Source organism: Sebastes umbrosus, chromosome 19, assembly GCF_015220745.1.
Source record: "Sebastes umbrosus isolate fSebUmb1 chromosome 19, fSebUmb1.pri, whole genome shotgun sequence".
Classification (NCBI taxonomy): Eukaryota; Metazoa; Chordata; class Actinopteri; order Perciformes; family Sebastidae; genus Sebastes; species Sebastes umbrosus.
In genome coordinates, this window is record NC_051287.1 from 11,860,749 (window position 1) to 11,884,121 (window position 23,373).

Genomic DNA, 23,373 nt, shown 5'->3' on the forward strand with positions numbered 1-23,373 from the left:
TTCACAATTACGTGAATTATATACAAATTGATTTTGTGCAAAAAAAAATTTAAATTCATGCCTATGTACATGAATCAATACATTCAATTTTGTGACTATTTCCCGAACTGCTGTGCGACTGGGCTGATCCGCCATATAATGTTTCATTGTATAATTTTTTACTCTTAGCGACAGTATACTGTGCACATGAAAAGAAAAACCATGGAGCTGTATAATGTCGTGTTTATTCAATGTCTGTGCCCTTTCGGAGTAACATTTCAACAGGTACATGACAAACTTCCCTCTGTTACTTATTGTGGGAACTTGCTATAGGCAGCGAAAGGTCAAATATTTTTATAAATTGTGCTCACAAAGAGCAGCTTCTGTAGCACGCACTCACGCACACACACATGCACACACATTTCCTGTGTGACTTTGAGGGTCTCTGCTATTTGAACAGATGTGGTCAGACTGAGCGTGCCTAGGTCTCCCCCCCCCCCTGACCTGAACGTGCACTTCCTGCTCCGAAAGCTAACACCCAGAGAGAACAATCGTAGTCTGTACCCTCTGAACACACACACACACATACACACTACGAGCAATGGGTCAACATGTAAGCCATAAACACACATAAAAACACATGCTCACAGATGCTTTTAGGAACGGACTTTGTAGACATGCAACACACACACACACACTCTCTCTCTCACAAAGCAGTTAGTGTGTGTTGTTTTCAAATGAGGTGGAAGTGAGAGTGAACCACTGTTGTCAAGACACCTCCACCTCATATGTTTCAGTGTTTGTGTACACACAAATTTAATTAACTCCTTTCATTTCTGGTATTTGTATAGCCTCTGTGATGTGTAACGTGTCACACTCGAATACTCCACAATTCTGCATTGAAAGGTTGAAAGTGTACTCATAGTCTTTTTGTGTGTGTGTTACTGTACATCAACTGAAATGTGGCAATACGATCCAGTTCTCAGCTGGGAGATGCTGAGTACGTTCTCTGTATGAATGTGAGCCATTAAGAAAATAAAAGCTGAGATGGATAGAGGTCAAAGCGTGAGGAGAGAGAGAGAGAGACAGGCCAGAGAAAGAGAGAAAATATGAAAACAGTAGAGAAGAAATATGAGAACTACATAGAAAAACAGAGGAAGAAAATGTGTCATACATTAACATCAAAGACAGAAAGCAAGACAAATAAATTTGAATTAAAGACAAATTAAACCAAAAGAAAGACAAAAACAGTGAGCAGGAGAAACACACGAAGAGGTCATGGACTGTATGCTGAATTTGTGCCAGTAAGGCAGGATGGAAAACTAGTACTACAGGAGGAGGAGCAGATTAACAACACACACACACAAAATGAAACTCCTTTTTTTTCATCCATCTGTTTTTAAAATGTGATTTGAATAATTACCCATCAGGCATAAATAAATGACTTCGGATTTAAGAAATAGTAAGAAACAGTCATTTCAAATGTGGTTCCACATGGTGAAAGGTTGGCAAGTTAGCAAAGGAAAACTACACAACACAAGCAATACAATGGGGAGTTATTACTCTGAAATTCAAACACATAAATCAGTTTAAATTTGAAATCGATCAGATCGGGGCTTGAAACAGAATATCAATAAATTGCGGCCACAAACGGTCATCCGGGGGCCGTTTCTAGCCAAACGTTTTCTTTAACCTATTAGCCGAGGGATCGACTTTGTGTCTGAAAGCTCTAACAAGGTCATAAAAAGATTTACATTAGCTGTTCTTGTGAGCAAATGTCTTGTCCAAGAAAAATCTTTTCGCACATAAAAAAGTGAAAATATTTCCAGCAGTAGCAGCTGCGGTTTGTTTGGAGTAAAAGAAAAAGGCGAACTGGGCAGCAAAGGCCTTTCACAACAAGAGGGAGACCAGTAGAAGTTTTTAGCCACGCTAGCGCCTTGGCTCTCGGGATGGCGGTCAGTCGGTCAGTCCACCACTTTGATCCACACTGAAATATCTCAACTGTTGGATGGATTGCCATGAAATTTGGTGCAGACAGACGTCCCAAGAGGACGAAATGTTATGAAATCATCAGGTCAAAACTGTCCAATATTTAGTTCATGAACAAATTCTTGCAAAATGAATGAGCCTCAGCTGTACTTTGTACAATAAATGGTGAAAGTGGTCATTACTTACTTATTTTCTTTGTCTTGTAATGCACTGCAGAAAGATTGACGTTTGGTTTTTGTAATGTTTATACTGAGGTGCGTCACACAGATACTGGTATTGAAAAGATGCAGCTTTTTACATTGTAGACTGTGGTAGTCTGATTTTTTAAAACACTTTTTAAGTAAAAAGGGAGTTCAGATTTATCTGACTGCTTGTATTGATGAAAAAGTAGCCATGTGCAGTAATATAGAAAATTGAGGATGCCATACAGGTGAATTGTAATCGAACCGTGAGGCCAGTGTAGATTCACACACCTCTAGTCACAGTAATACCAAAACATTTTGTATTTTCTTCTGTTCGTACTGTAGATTACACTGAATCAATGCAACCGCAAAGCAGATTTAGGGCCTGGTGACACCAGCATAAAATTTCAAACAGTTAATTTCAATGGAAACGCTGCAATCAGCAGATTCATGCCGTTGATCATTGCAATCCATCTTGATAATGTGTCCCTTTGAGGGAATGAAGAGCACAAAATGAAGGAATCCATTATATTACGCGTGGTGCACACTATGATTTTGAAATCTAAACTTAACCTAAGCTCTATTAGAATCGTCACATACATGATATTTGACCTCTGCATGCAACCCATCCTTAGGAGCAGAATGATTATATACTTTTAGATTATACACACTTTACTAAATGATTTGAGAGTGGCGATTCCAGGGACTTGGAATATCACAGAAACTTGTGTGATGAAACGTGACTGAAGAAAAAAACAAACATGGAGACGGACTGTCGTCGTCAGATGATTGAATTATCCTGGAGTCAGTGTGGGGCCAGCATTAGCTGTGTCACGCCGTTCAATTTCATGAGATTTTAAGAAACACAGCACGGTTTGCCTGTCGTGAAGCAGGAGTCAAAAAAACAGTACGTCTCTTGAAAATACTGATCTCAAAGCGATCAGAAAAGGACCAAAGGAAATAAATAAATCAAAGAAACAGAAAATTTCTTCTTTAATTTATTTATAAAGTTTGATTTTTCTGTTGTTATTTACCAGTCTCAGATGAATTGTGCTGACAAACTTTGTTCCACAACCACTTGTAGTAAAATAAAGAAAAACACCATAAAACGCATTGTACAGCACAGTTGACATAGACAGCTATGTATGTTAATGACATTAACAGAGTGCAAGAGAAAACTTGATTTACAGACAATGCCTGTGTGTGTGCGTGCACGAGAGACTGTGAAAGACAGACCATCATGACATCACTGTTTCCACAGGAAATCATGTTTCCAAATCCCTGGTTTTCCACTCTGTAGCCTACCTCATACACAACTCACTTCTCTCTCTCCCTGTGTCTCTATGTCTCGCTGTCCCACACATGATACTGCATAGTGGCAGCAGTGAACTAAATCAGTTTAATTATCTCTTCCAGTGTTGTTGTTCCCACCATCAGAAAGGGTGAAGTCATATCGTTTTTACATACACTGCTGATGATTCAACGGAAAGTGGATATTACAAGTTGGGTCTTATTTCCGTTGTTTTAGCCACATTAAAATCAGTTACGATAGTCACCAAAGTAAACGCTGAGATACTGGAAATCGGAGACAATGGTGAGTATTACTGTGAGTACAATGAAATATCACCGCATGCGTATGCACCATAGTGCACTGCCAACTCTCACGCATTGACTGTGAGACTCACAAAATGTACACTTTTCACACGCACTCAAAGTGACAGTCCATTTTTTTCTGTGAGTGTTTTGACGGTGGTTTGGAGGGACTTGTTTCTAGCTGTTCGAGGTAGTTATGTGCAAATTCAAGGCTTGAGCGGAGTTCATTTATTTCTTCGTAGAGTGTGACCAGTAAATCCAGGTTATTGTTGATGGAATGAAAGATACTGACCTCCAATTACTGTAGTCGGAAGATTGTTTGTGTCAGTGGATGATGACTTTTTCCGTTTATTTGGGTTGGGTGGATCTTGCTGGGGTGTATCGGGATGTTGCACCGGATGTAGTAGTGATCAATGTAGGCTTCTAGGTCTGCTATTTCCTCCAGTCTTTGAGAAATGCGATTTTGTTGTTGTTTGTGGACTGAGATGTGGATGAATATGTGTATTTATTGTTTGAGTAAGTCCAAAAGTCATTGATCTGTTGTTTCTGTCAGTGTCTGGGCGCCCACATGTTTGATTTCACCCCCTAGCGTAACGTCTCGCGGTACTCAGTGTGCCATCTCCCATACTTAACACGTATTTCTCTGAGATCAGGCTGAAATATATTGTGGTATCGCACGATCAAACTGGCCGGCTTTCCACTTCTGGGTTCCGCTTACAACCCCGGGAAAGAGCTGTATAGAGACAAGTCGTGTGACGTGACGTAATCTTTTAGATCGGTAAAACGTCGGAGACCCTCGGTGATTCTTCGTGGGTCATGACGCAATCTTTTAGAGTGGCGAACCCAGCTCGGAGAACCTCGGAGAACCTCGGAGAACCGAATCGTCACACAAATATGATGTAATCATTTAGATTGGAAAACATCGGATTCTGGCTGTAAATGCTTGGCGTGCTTGGAAACTTTCGCACAGAGAAAACAAGAAGAAAAATGTTGCAGCAGCGGTTGATGTTGGATTTCTTTCGGTCGGATTTGGCCGCGGCAGAAGTGCAGAGAAAGAAGGACAAATGGTTGCAGTAAGAAGAGGAGATGGAGAAATCTAGCTTAAGAGTAGTTGGTATGATGACCATAATGATAAATACAGATTGCAGCCAGAGACACAGTACAGCGCACACAAATCGGCGTACACGAAAAACACACACCTGCACACTCCTAGTCTGTTTGATTGAACACACTCAAAAATACACAAACGTCTGTCTACCACAGTGCTGTAGTTACTTCAGACATGTCATCATTCTGCGGCCATAGGAGATACTGTGCAAACATTCAGATCCAATTTGCAGATGAAAAATCCCAGATGTGTGTAAAGTTGATATGTGAAATCAAAGCAGAGCTTAGCCAGTCCTGCAATCACTGCAGCGTATAATAGGTGGTTAGTGTATCTTTGCGGTACTTAGGTGATATCTGGTTACTCCGCTGTACTGTACTGGTGATTCGAACAGAAGGAGCGCTTTCTCTGTGATAGAAGGGCTGTGAGTGAGAGAGGGCAGGTGGCAGCGGAAAATGAAAGGTAAGAGAGGAAAGGAGGGAGGACAGCGGTTGCTTTCCGTTCAGCTAATGATGCCGGAATTGAGGTGTGCCATCATCGGATGATGATGATGAGTGAGTGACTGATGCCAGGTGTATCCTATGTGGATGTTTTTTTAGCAACACCCAGTGTTTCTGATGGCACAGTAAAAGGAACGGCTAGGCTACTGTGGATATTGTAATATTATTATTGCATTTATGCAATACTAGATTTGACCAATATGACAGCATTTCGTGTTTCATAAAATAGAAAATTATATATATTAGTTGTATGTGTAATCCAAATCAATATATAAAAATATAAAATAAATCATAAAAACACTGCCAAAAGACTTTTTCTTCCCTCGACCTTCCCTCGCCTCTTTTCCGTTCAAAGTTCATCTTGAAAATGTGGTCCAAATACTGTATTTGTCTTAAAAAGCCACAAAGTCTCAATTATTATTCATCCTATAATATCATCCCAAGACGTGAAAGGGCAGACTTGTAGCCCCACAAACAAATTATATATTTTATTTAGAGCATATATCAACCCGTTCTCACGGGAAGGCATATAAATACGACAACATTACACGGATATTCTGTGTGTCATGAGTATACATTTTAAGCCTTTTCGCGTGTCATTTGTGTGCCACACAAACGTCCGTAGTTAAGTTTAGGCAAGAACACCACTAACTTAGGTTCAGGCAAGAAAATCACTTAGTTAGGGTAAGGGAAAATGTCATGGTTGGGCTTAAAATAAGTAAGTAAACTGCCATTACAACCCAACACAAATGACTTTACTATTAATATTTGTCTGCCAACGGAAAATGTTTTACTATGTGTGTTTCTTTTGTGTCTCAGGTGAATAGAAAAAAGAAACCATTTTCACAGTGCAGAGACTTTTATCCAGAATATTCTACTAGTTAAGCTCTGCAGAGATTTATTCTGAACCTTTTTTTACGACAGAGATCTTTTTGACAGATAATACTCAGACGTAGGAGAGGGAGAGGAAAACAGTCGGAGATGACTTTGACAGAAGGGAACACAGTGTTTTCTCCCTGACCTCAGATTGAACCAGTAATGAAGGCCTGAGTGCCAAAGCTTTGCACATGAGTATGACTTTAATTCTGTATATAAAAAAAAAGATTTTAGGACATAAAAATATCATCCCTATAACAAAGAACAGCTGTTCGGCATCAAATTTCATCAAATAGCATGACTCTCCTCAAGGGTACAAGGACGTGTTGGTGATCCATTGTCATTTCTTTCTCTCTTGGCTGTTCAATTTAAATAATGGATAAGTATTTTTTTCATCTGAAATGGTAACTTTAGAGACTGATAAGCAGACCACAAACCAATGGGTGATGTCACGATGACTACGTCCACTTCTTATATACAGTGAATGACAATAATTAGCTACGTGCTTCTGTTTGTCGCACGGTGTATTTTCGTAACAATGGGCAGTCCCCGTAGTGAGTCAATGTTTTAAAAGAGGGAAAATCGCCACATCTTACTTTCTCTTCCTCCATCATCAGTTCTTCCGTGTTTGCCTTGGCCAAATGCATGCTTTTTTAAGGATCTCTTAGCTTGACTCAGCTTTCTTCCCGTGTGTCTGTGAATATACATTCTTCACATGCATCTGTATCCCATTTTCTTTATTAATTATTTTCATTTTTAATTCACTTTCTTTTAATTTTTACGTTTATATTCCCTTTGATTCCCTTATTATTGATATTGTTAGTTCACATATCACCTCCCTACAAAAAGACAGTCTCAGCACATTTCAATGGTAATGTACACAATGTCAATAGTGTGCAATAACTTGCAGTATATTTTCACAAGGCATGCGCCTACTGTACATTCCGTACTTTAGAACAATAATATTCCTTTTCCTATTATGTGCATCAATTTAAACATTTTTTTATTGTAAATATTCATGCAGTAATATCATTCACAAAAGACAATAATATGGTTCTGAAGGAAAACACTTATTCTGGACGAGCTTGAATGAACTCACAGACCGCTCCAGAAATACATATACACGCGCTTATCAATACAGCACACACACATACAGACAGCTTGACACAAACATTCACAATCCAAACAAACAATCGTGCATGAAGACACTAAAATAGGGCAGTAAACAAGGATTTTCCTATGTAAATAATTACATACTTAAATCTATTATTGTAGCCACCATGAATTGTTTGGGTCAAACAGACATCCAGGCCAAATGCTTTACCCAAACACTGAGCTTTACTGACGTAAAAACAATTTACTTCCAATTAAACAAACGTGTGTGATAGTTGGGATTGAGTGGTTCAGGGGCAAATGCTCATAGTGGGCTTTTATTGTGCTCTAATAGCCCATTTGCAAGAAAAAGGCGTATAAATGCCATGATAATGCACAAGGTGTTTAGCGTGCAATAAGTACGCCTTTCTTGATTTCTGCGTGGTATTTGACTGCAGTGTAAACACATCCACGTTTAAATGCAATACGCTTACGGTTGCAGAAAAAACGCATCGGACTCAGTGTGCAAGGTTTCTGTGCGTAACGATTTTTATCGGATGGTGGATTAAAAAAAAGAAAAACGCAAATGAAAAATACGGATTTGGTGTGCAAAGGCTTTAAGGCTTGCAGTGTGAACGTGGCCTTAATCTCTCTGAAAACCTCTGAGGGTTTTATATTACATGTAGAATCCAGTGGTTTTAGAGCTTTACCCAAGTCAGAATATGTCTACCTCTCCAGCTTCGATGTTGTCCATTCAGTTTTTCTTTTTTTTTTTTTATCTGACTCACACCCCAATTTCCTGGAAGTATAATCCAAAATCGCTAGAGTAGCCCATTCTAAAGAAATTTAGTGAGTTTCCCTTCACTTATTTGAAACAGGATGTCTGGTGCAGAACAAGATACCTGACCTGATGTAGCAACTGTTCAAGCGATCTAAATTGAAGTTATAAACCGTTTTGGTTGACTTCCAAACAGACATGACATCATAGCAGAGGAACATAGTGGGTGACTTGCCAGTTCAAGATAATTCATTTCCAATGAACGATCTGTTAGTGTTACATAATTTCTTTGATGCATTCCATTGTGATGACATTTTGTGTGTTGTACTTTCACTTATGTATTGAGAATACACAGGCTGGTTTCCAACAAATGCGAGCCCTGTGTTGAGAAAGTTCATGTTTTTATTTCAGTACATCATTCTATACAACAGAAATGTATCTACCAATAAAGCATCAACAGCCATCTCAGCAGGTATTAACTGGCACTATAATAACAAGCTTTAAAAAGGTTATTCCATTTAGAGGGGAGGTTATTCAAGGCGAGCCATGTCGCGAGCAGTGAGTGTTTTTCCACGGCATTGTACAGCAAGGTAAGGTTGTTAACCTTGATGACGTGTTGGAGGTGTGCTACTCACGAACCACAGTAAGAGCCTGTCGCCTGCAGCCCATTTCCGCTCGCTGTGGCTGTTTTGTTTGTATTCCTCACTGTGATATTTAAAACAGATCCGCTGATCAAACAGTGCAGAATATGTCCACATCTGGTTGATTAGACCTGTTTACATTAAAGATTAGCACCGCTAATGAAGCTCCGCTAACAAACACATTGCATATCCTGTACATTTTTCACAATAAAAGCATCCCGCTGGTTTGCTGGTAAGATTGGTTGGTATCCATCCCGTATTTGTGCTTGAGCCGTTGTGTTGGTTCGGTAAAATGAGCGTGTGTCAAAGAGCGTTCGTGTAAAGTTGAAACTTTCTGAACTTTAATTTGTTGTGCTACTGGACACCTGTGAGTTTGGGCAGCCAGCAACCAGGATCTTTCTCCTGTGGCTACATGCACACAACATTGGCACCGTTGGGGCAGCTGTGGCTCAGAGGTAGAGCAGGTCGTCCACCAATCAGAAGGTCGGTGGTTCGATCGCCGGCTCCTCTGGTCACATGTCTCCAAGATACTTAACCCAAAATTGCTCCCGAAGGCTGTGCCATCGGTGTGTGAATGAGTATTTAGATTAGATCCTGATGGGCAGTTTGGCACCTTGTATGGCAGCCTCTGCCATCAGTGTATGAATGTGTGTGTGAATGCTGACATGTAGTGTAAAGCGCTTTGAGTGGTCGGAAGACTAGAAAAGCGCTATATAAACGCAAGTCCATTTAACATTTCAGAAATAATCCTTGTCCAACATGCCTGAAAAAGCAGATCACATGACCATTCACTGGGTATGCACGTGCCGTATACCACTCCATGTCGGGCTGGTAACACTGCTGGACACGGGCATTGTCGCAAATTGCTTGAATAATAGCTTGCCTCCTGTGCATGTAGTCAGTAGTAGCAAAAATAAAATGCAGAATTTAACTGCATAACAGCTGACAACAAGGTCAGCTATGCCTGTAATTCATTGTCCATGTGGAATTAACCACTGTTAGTCAAGGCTCATGTTTGTTTGTTTTGTTCCGGGAAAGGGTCACATGACAGGGGCGTGACGATTCGAACGCAATTCCAGAGTTTTCAAACTGAAAAGGCGTCAACAGTGTTTTCAAAAGTCTCTGTTTTAGGGGTTCGAAAACGCTAGAGTAGTGTGGATGCTAGGCGTAAACGTACCAAAAGTTATGTGTTTTAAAACAAAAAGGTGTTGGTGTGGATGTAGTGTGAGTCTGTGTGTGTGAATGGGGCAGCAGGTAAGGTCGTTGACTTGCCTCAAAGAGTGTCGGAGAACTCATCGACAGATAGGGCTAACAGGCTCACATGATCTTGTGACACACAAACACTGAGACATATGCTCTCTCTACTTCTCTCTTTCATTCTCAGTCTGTCACTCAAACTCTCCCTTTCACTCTCTCTCTCACACACACACACACGCACACACACAAGAATGAGCGACATTCTCATCACTGCTTTGGCGGTGGGTGATCTGCTGTGGTTGACCTCTTATTGAAGTCGGGTGCTAAATGTCACCACTTTGATGTAAAAGCACAACAGCTCCTGTGTATGTATGTGTGTGTGTGTGTGTGTGTGTGTGTGTGTGTGTGTGTGTGTGTGTGTGTGTGTGTGTGTGCTATCACACATTCTTAACATACCATTAAGATTGTCACACATGCCCCCTCCCTTGTCAACCATATGTTAAGGCTACCCCCCAAATGTCCACTACCACAACAAACACACACACACCCACACACATACTAGCGCACACCTTCCATATTCATTTATAATTATTATTAACCAGATACAGAGCGATGCAATGCTTCCTCACTGGAGCTCTACAATTTTGGGACGATTAAAGGTCCAAGCTGAATATTTCTCTTTTTGCCATTTAAATTACAGCTACAGTATATTCACATGTATTTTTTTTACTCACAGATTAATAATGAGCACATTGTTTTCAATTTATTATTATACAAAACAGTCATAGCAGGTTTCAAATCCATTTGAATTTTGTGCCTGAGTATTATTCTTATTTAATAATATTAATCTATGCATCTTCTCTCATATTTTAATATCATCTCACTATTATCATTATCTTATATAACCATATAATGTCCTTATAGATCATCTGATCTCACATTACATAGGCTTCATAATCTCATGTTTTATCTTGTGTAGCTTGTCTCTAACCTCATCTGACATTTCTTATACTGCATATCATTTATTATCTCATCCTCATCTCATGTTTTGTTTTTTTATATCTACAGTATATCATCTAATCTCCATCTCCCCTTTTTTTATTTATCATCTCATCTAATATCCATTTTTATAATCTCATACACTTTATCTCTCAAACTCATCACATATGATTTTATATTTCTCACACATATCATCTCATGTTTCTATCATCTCATTTTTCATCTAATCTTCATCTCACCTCATATAATTTATCCCAGATTTATTTATACAGTATATCACTTTATCTCTAATCTATGTATATACAGTATGTATATACTGTATGTCATCTCATATCATCTTATATATTTTAATTTGTCCTACATCTCATATCTCATCTCACGTTTCTCATATATCATCTCACATCTAATCTCCATTTCATCTCATGTTTCTTAAATAACACCTTCTATCTCATCTCATATATCATGTATATCATTTCACATATCATATAAGTTCTTTTTTCATAATTTTCATATGTAAAAATCTTGAATTAGCCTAAGAGCATAACTCCAGGCATATATATATATTAAAGAATTGCACTCACTGAAGCCTGGCATCATGTCTGGGTATCTGCAATAAGTGACAAGTGGGACTGAACTAAAGAGACTGAACTAAAGAGAGCTGAAATGTGACTTTGTTGAAACAGACAAGGGGTTCTTTTACCTCTATGGGCAGGGACCATTTCCTCTCCCCCTTCTCTCCCTTCCTCCATCTCTCACTCCCTCCCTCTATTTCTCTTTTTTAAGGTCTTTATATCTTTCCTCTCCTTCCTCCCTCACTTCTCTCTGCCATCTGTCTCTCGCTCGCTCTCTTTCTCCGTGTGACACATCTCTCCCTTGCTGACTCTCTCTTTTAGGATCCTGGCAAAGGAACTGACAGTGTGTGTTCAATCCACAGGTCCTCTCTCTCTCTCTCTCTCTGTGTGTGTGTGTGTGTGTGTTAGCCAGAGGTCCTGTGGTCGCTGTGACTTCAAAGCTGAAACCAGAGTCTCTCCACAGTCTGCAGCTTCCCTATAAATCACACTAACCATACTGCAGGGGAAACACACATACACGTATACACAGCCACAACACACACACACACACACAGAGAAATGAGAGTTAAAGCAATAAAAATAGTATTAAGTAATACAAAGTATTGACAGGTACAGAGGGAAGATGTGGAAAGAAAAAGGAAGATGAACTGAATGTGACAATGCGAGAGAGGGTCAAAGTGGATGGGAAGATGAGATTTTGGAGTTGAGTAACAGCAGAAAAAGGTCCAGCCTTTCATTGAATTTGCCATAGAATAAACAGGGTGTTGCCAGCCAAGCCCTAAGTGAATTTATTTTTGTAACTAGATTCTTTCTCCTGTTATATATGCAGCTATGCAGTTGAATCAAATTATTTCCCATGTGTACAGTAACCAAAGACTAAATCGCGATATCTGCAGTGGGTGTTGTTTCTTTTTGGCTTCTCTTTCCAGTGAAAGGTGATTCATTTACATTTCTTTCACAGCAACGCCCTGCTTCACGCTTTGGTTAAGACTCCATATATGGCTTTAAGACCTGGAGCTGCCGAAAACTGTACAGATAAGAAAATTCAGCATACCCACAACCCCAAGCCAGAGAAAATAACCCCGCCAAAATCAGCTTTTGCTCTCCGGTCTGCCAGTCCTGGACAGAGGTGCACCACCGTCCTCATTATTATGGAGGCGAAAACATTTCACCAATCAGCGACGGTCATCCCTGCAAACTCCACCCCAAAAGTTCCAGTACTTTTAGAAAGTACTAACCCCCGACCAGGGCCTTTTTTGGGGGTTAACCCTCCTATTGTCTTCCCGTCGACCGTGCAACTTTTGGTCTGGTTTGACGATTTATAAAGCATAAACTATAAATTACCACCTAATTCTGTGTTACACCTTTTTAGCCAATCTCGTTCCAACTCATTACCACAAGTTTTACACTTTTTGGGGGGAATTTATGGTTAATAAATGTAATTTTCATGAAATTACACCTCATTTTTTAGTAAAAAAATTATTTTGACTATAGTTAGTATCGGTGGAACATAATATTGATGGATTATCACAGATGGGTATATGTCAAAGTTTAGTCAGAATATTATAAATATTATAATATAAAACATTTTCAATGGCAGCACATAATGACACCTTTTTAGCTAACTTCATTCCAACACATTACCACAAGTTTTACACTTTTTTCTGTAATTTATGGTTAATAAACTTAATTTACATGAAATTATACCTCCTTTTTGAGTATGAAACCCCCCCAGAAATTATGAATTACTTTCATCCATGTTATTTTGGGGCAATCAGATGAAAGAAACCAATATTTGTGATATGATGAAGTTTGAAAACGGGTCAAATTTGACCCGAGGACAACAGGAAGGTTAAAATGCCTCTTAAAATGTCTCCAGAACTTAATTTAGACCCTTGTCAAAGGGTTCTTAGTTCTGGGGGAAAGTTCCTGCGGTGGAAACGGGACTAATCTTACGTAGTCTTCATATTGAAACATATTTTTTACATTTGGGTTCATACTGAGTTCATGTCTTTCCCTTGTATCTCAACGTTCTTTGGCTTTGCCGTACAACATGTTAAAACTCAAAGACGTTCGACCAAATCTGGTGGGTCTCTAATTGTCAGGAGGTCAAACGTATCCAGTTGTAAAGCCTTTGACACTTACAAGATAACCTCGGTGACCTTTGCCCTCAGAGCCCTGACTGACACGCAGTAGTCCAGTCTTATGGAAGAGTAATAACAATTATTGAACTAGTAATAGGTTTTCCAAATAATATATATGGGCTGTTGAACCACTCATTCTGCCCTGCTACCATGCCTGAGGGCACACAGTGACAGTGTAGCATCTGTTTTTTATGAGTCCTCTCCAAATTGATTTGAAAAGATGAAGCTCATATTTGTTTTTGTAGGGTTTTGTAGATAAAACGCAGGTTTGTTTATTTGTAAGGAATATATGGACACAGAAGGTAGTCATTTTTGTAATTGGTGACCAGATCTTGAGAGTAGACCATCCAGTGGGGTTAACACTATCTGGGAAACAGAGGTACAGTCTCTCCTTTCATAATAGAATAGAAATATTAAAATAATTTACCTTCCTTTTTACAGAGTTGTCCTTTGGGGTCTGGATTATTATTCCTTCTCCGTAATAAAACATTTTGAAAGAGTCAACACCCCAGCACGTGCCTCTGAAAAAGCCTGGAGCATATTCTAGCATTTCTGGTCTGGCTGATATAAATAATAGGAGCTTGTCCAATAACCACAAAATTAGATTTTGACAGAAAAATGGGTAAATACTCGAATAAACTGAAGAACCTATATATTCCAGTGGGTTTACTTACTTAAGCTGTTTAAGTTGGACTCGCATTCAGTACATTTTGAAGTATATATGAGTGTATATTTGAGTTTGTATTTCTGCCATCTAGGCAGCGAGCGTACGTTGCTGACAACAACTTGACTGTGGAGATTTGGCTCAATATTCTGTCCGTTATTGAAATCACTAACAAACCTGACTTTGGGATTTTGTTTGGACAACCTCGTCTTGGACTTGTGCAGACTGACCGATCTCCAGCTGTTGCTGTGGCTCGAGCATGCAGCTTTGAGAGTTGATTGTCTCTATAACGTGGAGTTTTAAGGGGCTGATTTTCGTCACACAATGCCTGAGAACCGCAGCAGTCAGCACAGCGTCACAATGGGTGGTAGATCCACATCCTCCCTTCAGCCATTAAAACAAATAGCTCTTTATCCAAGAATGTGTGTGTGAGAGTCTACGGCGGGAGAGACTGTGTGTGTAGTAAGAACAGACATGCATGTGTTTACCTCTTCCTTACCTGATGATGTGAGTGGATACATGATGTGAGTTCTGTCTGTAATACTCTGTCAACTGACATGGAGTCTTTGTCTGATATTTAGTGGCTGAATCCACTAGAAACACGCCAACATAATGATTAAAAAAAATCGAACTCACGTTGTTTAGCCATGTTAGTGGCGTGTCTCCAGGCAGCCATGGCAAAGCATGTAATAGACCCGCCTGTCAACCGGTAGAAAGCGCGTCAGTGTCACGCTTTGTGTCGCCGAGACCTGAATATTACACGCCTGCATGAAGGTGCAGTGTTTTGTAGTGATGGTTGTCACGTGACGTTTGCCACGTGTTGTGTAGTGACGGAAGTCTAACTTCAGAGCTGGTTACGTAGTCTATAAAGTGAGAAAGACCACTTAAGCTCGGTGCGGTTCAACAACAGACAGTGAAAATGATCTTTTGACAGTATATTGACATCATACCAGCAACATTACTACAGTTTCAATGTTTATATCTGTAGAATATGTCACAGACATGAAAAAGGTGAAGGTTTATTTTTAACTCAACTCTACCTGCTTCCGTTACAAAATAAAAGCCCTCAAGCGTTTTTTTTTTTTTCTGTAGACAGAGTTCCTTCATTTGTTAACACGATGCTGTTCTTATATTTACAGGACAGTGTTGTAGAAAATGCAGACTTGTAGGGCTCCATAAATGAATAAAGTACCGGGTTTTAATTGTGGATTATTGCTATTATTTACAAATGAGCACACGCTTCTTAACCTTTTTCAATCTAAAATAATATAAAGTGACATTTATAATGAAATGGCCATTATGAACTCAATGTAGAAAGAAAGGACTGGCACACTTTTAGTCCCAGAACTAAAAGGTTCCTTCAGCCCATTGTTGTCTGCATTTCCACCGCAGTCTAAAGACCTGCAAAGATTCGGCAAATCAGTCAGCTGACGTATGAAAAAGCAACATGTCATGGGACGAGGGGTCATGCTGGTGGTCAGCAGGGGTAAACACACTCTGCAGCCTACAGTTCAGTGTGCCCGCCTAACGTTACCACTTGCGTTCGCTTACCAATCAGAGACAGTAGTTTTTTGGGGGGTAAAAAGGCCCGTAAAATGTCCCTGGAACTTAATTTAGACCCCGGTCCCTGCATGCGGCTGCAACACAATAAGTTCTTCAAAAGGTTCATAGTTCCGGGGGAAAAGTTCCTGCGGCGGAAACGGGGCTAAAGTGAATGCAGCACTGTCTGGGATGTTGAAAGACGTCTGCAAAATCAAATAGAAATGTGCAGATAAAATCAGTTTCAAGGAAGAAGTGGATGTGGAGATAGAAAACAGAAGAGGACAGCGTGAGATTGAGAGAGTGATGCTGGAGCAGGGAAAAGTAGCGAGAGTGGGGAAAAATGACAAAACGGAAAGACAGAGAGGGAAGAGAGAGAAAGAGAGAGGGAGAGAGAGTGCACAGTGTGTGAGGGTTACCACAACCATGCCACTGAGTGGTGTGTTTACATGGTACCACACCACTAGGCTTTTAACCACAGACGTGGCACTGCTCAGTGTGTGTGTGTGCAGCTGTGTGCATGTGTATTCTCAGTTACTGAAACGCCGACCGCACGCATGCCTGTGGGAAGAGATTCAATATGTTTCAATATGTAACCTGTGATTTTACGATGCAAACTTAGTTTTAATGAAATCTGCGACTAATTTAGTTTCACAGACAGGTGAAATTTGAACCAAAATCCCTCGTACGCCTGTGTCAATACTCACTGGATTACACAATTATGAATTCCCTTACTGTTTCAGCTTTTTTTTTTACAGTATTTATATATAGATTGTAATTTCCACTACCTCAGCAAACGCTAAGCTAACATTTTTATACTTCACACAGCAGAATAGTTGTGATTATGTATCAAAACCGTGTCAGAATAACTTGTTTAAATCAAATCATATTCTAGTTGAAAGGAACACATGGCATTTAGCCCTGCCAGTCTGAGAGGCTTTATAACACAGGAAACCAAAGAGACAAAAACATGTTTGTGTCTGTTGAATGTCACACTGAGTCTCATGCATGAGGTTCGCTTGTGCGATTGTTCTAAGTTGTATTCACCAAAGTTCCTTGACTGCACAAACTTAACGTAAAACTCTCTTTTCAACTTGATTGAAATGCCTCCTGTTCATTAGGAGGTGCACATTCGTGAGATTTTAGCATAAACAACGTCCCTAAATTTCTTGTAAAAAAAAAAAAACTTGTTCCACTTCCACTGTTTGTGGGCAAGTTTCTTGCTGTCGGAAATAAGCAGATGAACACCTTACAAATTTATCAGTGTCAGTAGTGATCTGTACATGAGTCGTACGACAGATCTGGACCACTCGTCCTATGAGAAAATGATAAATACGAGAAAATTGGTAAATGCCAAATTCTCATGGGGCGCTTTCACAAGCCAACATTTAGTCTGTTTTTGTCAAACTCTGGTGTGGTTTAACCCATGGTGTGATCATTTGGGTGGATGTAAACGCAGTAATTGCACTTCGGTGCGGACCAAAACAACCGGACCGAGACCGCTTGCGAGAGGTGGTTCTGGATCGTTTCCAACTGAACCAAAACGCAGGCTGCTTGTATGGGCATTTGTTGAGATGTACACAGGTAAAACAACAGGTTAACATAAGTGGGAGAGAACTGCCTTGGACTTCTACAAGAGTCGGATGTTTGCTTGACATCTGGGCCAAAGAGAACATACAGAATCTGATAAAAAATAGTGCCATTTATAGAGTCATTTGAGATAAACTGGAGGAGAAGGGATTAGTCTGCGATTCCTCAACCCGTTCTCATTCCCAGGGGGTCAAATACTGATGCTTGGTCACGTCCAACAAACACAAGGCTTTCATCTAACAGACCACTGTTCATGTCCCGTGCGTCACGTTACAATCAGCTATTGGTTCGTGCCCCATGTTCACAACGTTCAGTGTCATTTTCACTGTACAAAAAGTAGTATTTTAAACACAAACATGTAGTTCTTTCCTAAACCTATATATAGTGTTGTTTTTTTTGCCTAATCCTAAAGTGATGCCAAGGATAACTATAGTGGTTTTGATGCCGAAAAGAAAGTAACGCCAAGGGGCGTGACAAAGCGGCAGTATATGATGAATTGGGAGGAGAACGTGTTGGATTCCCTGCATAAAAGTTGCAGCTCTTGTGACGAAAAAGATAAATTCCCTTCTTCGTACACGCCCCTCAGCAAATTAATGTTTTAATTTGGTCTGCTTTTATTTGTGCACTGTGAAGCCGAACAAGACTATGTAGAAAACAAACCAAAAGTATAAATTTCGCTCTGATCGGACTAGCCAAACGGACTATGGCTTGTGAAAGCTCCCTTATATCATTCATACGTGCCACTTAAGAACAAATCACTCGATTGTTTTTTTGCACGACGCCTATCACGCAAGGTGCGTCTTATAAAATCTACAGTCGGCGATATGTCCCACAATGCCATCTAGGACGACTGTTATAGAGTGATGACCATATTCCACCGTACTTCTGCTACGATTGTCCTTATTGCATTGTATGTCTACAGTATGGGATGAAACTCCTCCAATTATTGTTTTAAGCTGTTATTTGAGATGATTTTTTTACATTAAAATTCTGCTTAGTTCATCTTTAATCCCTCGATTGTTTTGTAGTGTAAGAAGAGAGAGGAAGAAGAAAGGGGAGACAAACAAAGAGACCTTTTGAAAGGCAGAGGGAGCAAGAGTTGTAGGGAATAGAGGGATGATAACAAGGAGAGGGATTGGAAAGAGAAACATAAGTGGAGTGCAGAGAGAGCCGGGCACCGGGGCGAGGAAAGGTTATGAGAGGAATGAAAAAGTGCAAAAATTAGGAGGGAAAAAATATAAAAGTAAGGTTAGTAGCAGGAAAGGGTGGAGGAGACGAGTGAAACCAGATAGAGATGGAGACAGGAAGGAAAAGGAGGGTTAGCTGAAGAGTGAGATGCCAGCGAGGGAGAAGGAGAAAGAGAGAGCGGAGAATAAAGGAAGAAAAAGGGAGGGATAAAGAGAGAGAGAGAGAGGTAGGTACTGGCTTTTGGAGGGGATGGAAGGAGACGTGGGGGATGGACACAGAAGAAGGTAGAGGTGGGGGGTTCTTCAGCTGCTTTCGGAGGAAAGCAGTTGAAAGTAATTGGTTCCTGATGTGAAGCTGAGCTTAGTTCTCCAAATAAAAGGCCTTTCTGTCAGCTGTAATGGCTTTTCCATGCTGCACTGCTCCGGTGGGGGGGCTACATTAGCATCCTAGCATAGCTCACGACCTGCTTTGAATTAGATTGTGAAATTGTTTTATAAATATAGGCGCAACTCAAGCTGTTGCTCACAACGTGATCGGTTGAAGCCTTTATTTGCGGTGTGGAAAGCTACAAAAAAATCGACTTTGTTCCGGAAAAGAAATTATTATTTTTTGCCGCATAATATTCACATTTTGTGTAACAGTATTAATGTCAGAAAAAAATATATTGTCATGCGAGTTAATCGCACAAAAAAAATGTCCCTGGTGTGTGAAGGCCTTCAGATGTGAAGAGTGATATACCACTCTCTTATATCGGTCTGTGAAATGTGAAGCTGGAAAAAAACCTAGAGAGCTAATAAGTTCATTTCCCAAAAGGTTTAACTAGTCTTTAACAGCTTTGTGCTCATGCAAGTCCAAGGAAGAGGAAAAAGATTGGTTTCAAATTCATCTACATTACTGGGGACATGTTCTTAGTCAAACACGCACACACACACACACACACGCGCACACACGCACACACACACACACACACACACCAGTGCACTGACCCTGATGCCACAGTGAGAGTCTAAGCCGCTACAAACGCCAGACCTCACTGACCTCACGGACTCAATAACAAACAGCTGTCACATAAGAGCCCTCTCTGTGTGTGTGTGTGTGTGTGTGTGTGTGTGTGTATTTGTGTTTGTTACGTATGCTTACTTGCCTGATTGCCTTTCTCTGTGTGACTGTGTGTTTGCTTACCTGGTTGCATGACAGCATTTATTTGAGTTTATATGTGTGCGCATACGCGAGTTATACACATGATTGATTAGGCCTCCAATACCCTTAAAAATTAGCGGGTATATGCAGTTTTCTTAAACACAGGAAAACCTAATAAAAATAGGCGATAGACTATGTCTTTTAGACAAGCATGTCTTTTGTTTCTTTTCTTTTTTTTCTGGTGTAACAGGGTTAGTAAAAACAGTGAAAATGTTACAGTGGTTACTTTTTATAATGTATCTGCTACTTATTCAGTCTCTCAAACTCTCGAACCAGAGTTGGTGATTGTTGGAACAGTGGAAAGACTAACAGAGATGGTTTTGATGAGTTTTATTTTGTTTCTGTTGAGTTTGAATGAATTGTGTTTTACAATTATCAGCGAGGTAAAATTACTGTTTCTGTCAAAGGAGTCTGGTGGCTTTGAGGAGCACATATAATGGCTGTTTCTTTTCACATCTAACTCTGTGAATTAAGGAGTTTATTTCAGCTAAACCAGCGATGGCGATTGTTGGAACAGTGGATAGACTAACAAAGATGGGTTTGATGAGTTTTATTTTGTTTCTGTTGAGTTTGAATGAAGTGTGTTTCGATGATCAGCGAGGTGAAATCACGGTTGTATGACTGGAGTCTGGTGGCTTTTAGGAGAACATATTAATTGTATGTTTTGTACATTAATAACTTATAATAATTGTCCAAATCGCACTCGCAAGTGCGCATGACATCACATCCGTTGGATTTTGGCCCTGGTTCTGTTCACATATTGGCAATAAAAAATGTTTAAAACACATTTATACATGTAAAAGCTTACATACAGTCCCTTTAACTTGGACTGGACATTGTGAAATTCCTTTTACGATGACAACTGGCAGGCGATGACAACAACACTATGTGGTTTAAGAGGCAGTAATTGCAGGGGAGGCTGTAAACCAGTATACAAGAGTCCATTACAAAAGGAGCACTTCATCACTGATACAGTCATGGACGGAGAGAAGCCATTACCATGCATCACCACCTGAGACAAAGGAAGTCACCATGGCTAATCTGTCATCTCCATCTCATAGCTCTCCTCTGCTCCGACAATAACAGAGAGAGATGAGAGATGCTGACCGGAACACACGCATACGCCGTTACACAGTCAGTCTTACTGTCATCATGCGCATCGCATCTGGTCTGTGTAATTTAGGCTGTCGGGTAATAATCGTGACAATAAAATCTCTAAATCAGAGGAGCAAAATAACCGAGAGGAGAGGGAAGTTGGACATTTAGAGAGGTTTACTAAATTTTTAGTATTATGTATTTTTTTTACTTTATTCATCAATGAAGGGGCAATAATAATAAATAAATAAATGAATAAATAAATAAATCACTCGATAAATAAATAAATTTCATTCAATTTTATTTTTTTATAAATAATATAAAAATAATTAATTGATAAAATATGAATTTATATTTCTGTTTTAATGTGCTTCTTTATTTATTTGTGTTTTTATTAATTCCCTTATTTATTTACTCTTCTGTTTAATTTTCCCTTTTATTTACTTGTATATTTATTTTTAATATATATATTTTTTATTTATTCATTTATTTGATTTTGGCAGGTTCCGTCCTCCATCGAGCAAAGGACAGGAAGTTCTTTATGTCAACATTTGTCAATTGTCCATTTTGTTGCTTAGCACCCAGATAATGAAGAACATTAACGTACTGCAGAAACTATATTATATAATATTATATATACTATATTTCTCAGTAAACCTTAATTTGAAAATGTACATGAAATCATTTTCTAGATGATTACAGTGGCAATATGTTCAGTCTCTGACTGGCATTTATTTTGTCTGGAGCTTCTTTTGAAAGACTGTCTCATTATTGTTGTGTTATATTGATATGGAGGTTTTTCATATCCTAGCTTATTGTATCCACATCAACAATAGCTCATAATCACCTCTTTCCACGCACCTACCTAAGAGTTTTGTTTATTTTGTGATGTAATTCATCTCCCTGCTCCCAGGCTGTTTATGTAGCCTAGCCTTTTCTCTCCTCCCCCCCTTTCACTTTTTTCTTCCATTTCCTCTATTTCACCCTACCTAACCCCTCGGCCTCTTTCACTCTCTGGCTCCACTACTGAAATTGAGCTCTCCTTTGAAAGCCCTGTGCCTCCCTCTCTGTCTCTCTGCTGTCATATGTCCAAAACCTCTTTATTAATTCAATTCTCTCCCACTACCGACGTGGTGGTGGTTGTTGTCTGTCGGGGTGATTCTTACCTGCCTCTAAATGCTTAAAGATGTAAGATGTATTAGAGCAGATAGAGCTGGGCAGTTCATGCTTAGGAAGAGGACTTTTGTCTGCTTGAATACACAAATTCAAAACTTCAAGCCTCCCTTATCTACATAACTAAATGTCACATGGAGCCAGAGTTTGCACTAGGCAAATACACATTGCTCCTCCAGCAGCTTACAGTATCGAACAGCTTTGCCAAATTACCACAATTAGCGGATCCTCTAGCGGATCTGCGAGGCCGTACTTTGGTACTTGGCTGAATGCTTATGTCCGCATGCTGAAATGCCCCCAATGACAGTCTGATGTTAAGCAGGTATAATGTTTACCGTGTTCACCATATTAGTTTAGCATGCTAATAATTACTAATTAGCACTAAACTCAAATGTACAGCTGAAGCTGATTAGAATGTCATTCGTTTTGCAGGTATTTAGTCATAAAACAAAAGTATTGGACCATTCTGACCTGGTGGTAAATGCATTTTAGTCTGGACGGACAAAAACAGAGACCTTTGAAAATGATGACACAGACACCCACGTTTGCTTCTTGATTGGTTCTTATCAGTCATGACGCAACCTTCCTTGATTCGTCACGCCCCATCACTTGAACCTCCTCTAGAAGAAATCAAACGGCATCAGCCTCGACCACCAGTGGTTCATTTCAACTTGGCTAACGAGTTACAAATGTTGCTGACCTTGTTAAACTGCGTTATAGTGTGGATGTAGCCTTAGTCTACCAGTTTTTTGACAATATGTATAAACTCTGTTTCCAAATTGTAATATGATTTTTGAATTGGCAGAACTACACCAGTGCCAGTTTCTCTTCATGAGTATCAAACAACCTCATCTGCGAGCCACTAACCTATATCAGACACATCATGAGCCAAATGTTGTGTGAATTTCCCTTAACATACACATGCTTTATGATGTTTCTAATATAGAAGATTTAGAGGAAGAAGATTTAGGGGAAAGAGATTCAGGAGAAGTATGAGGAAGAAGAAAAAGCATCAAATTTGGCCTGCACAGCACAGTATTTGACCCATCCTTGCACAATCATAAAAAGATGCTCCTCAGGACACTTCCCAGTCTAAACCTCACCCATGCCAAAACAGTGACGGGAACCTCGGGCAAGGACCTTGCTGATAACCTTACTTCCCACGCAAGGATATTTTGATGGGCACGAGGACAACACATAAAAACAAAGTCTCAGAAGAAATGCCAAAAGATTTCTACAACAAACAGGTCTGCACATCATCATAACATGAAAAAGGG

General features: G+C 39.7%; 1 protein-coding gene across 1 annotated transcript in view; it reads left to right on the forward strand.

Moving 5' to 3' along the window:
- The window catches only part of lpar1 (lysophosphatidic acid receptor 1), an 84,611-nt gene that overhangs the window by 16,720 nt on the left and 44,518 nt on the right, over positions 1 to 23,373 (forward strand). The window lies entirely within an intron of this gene.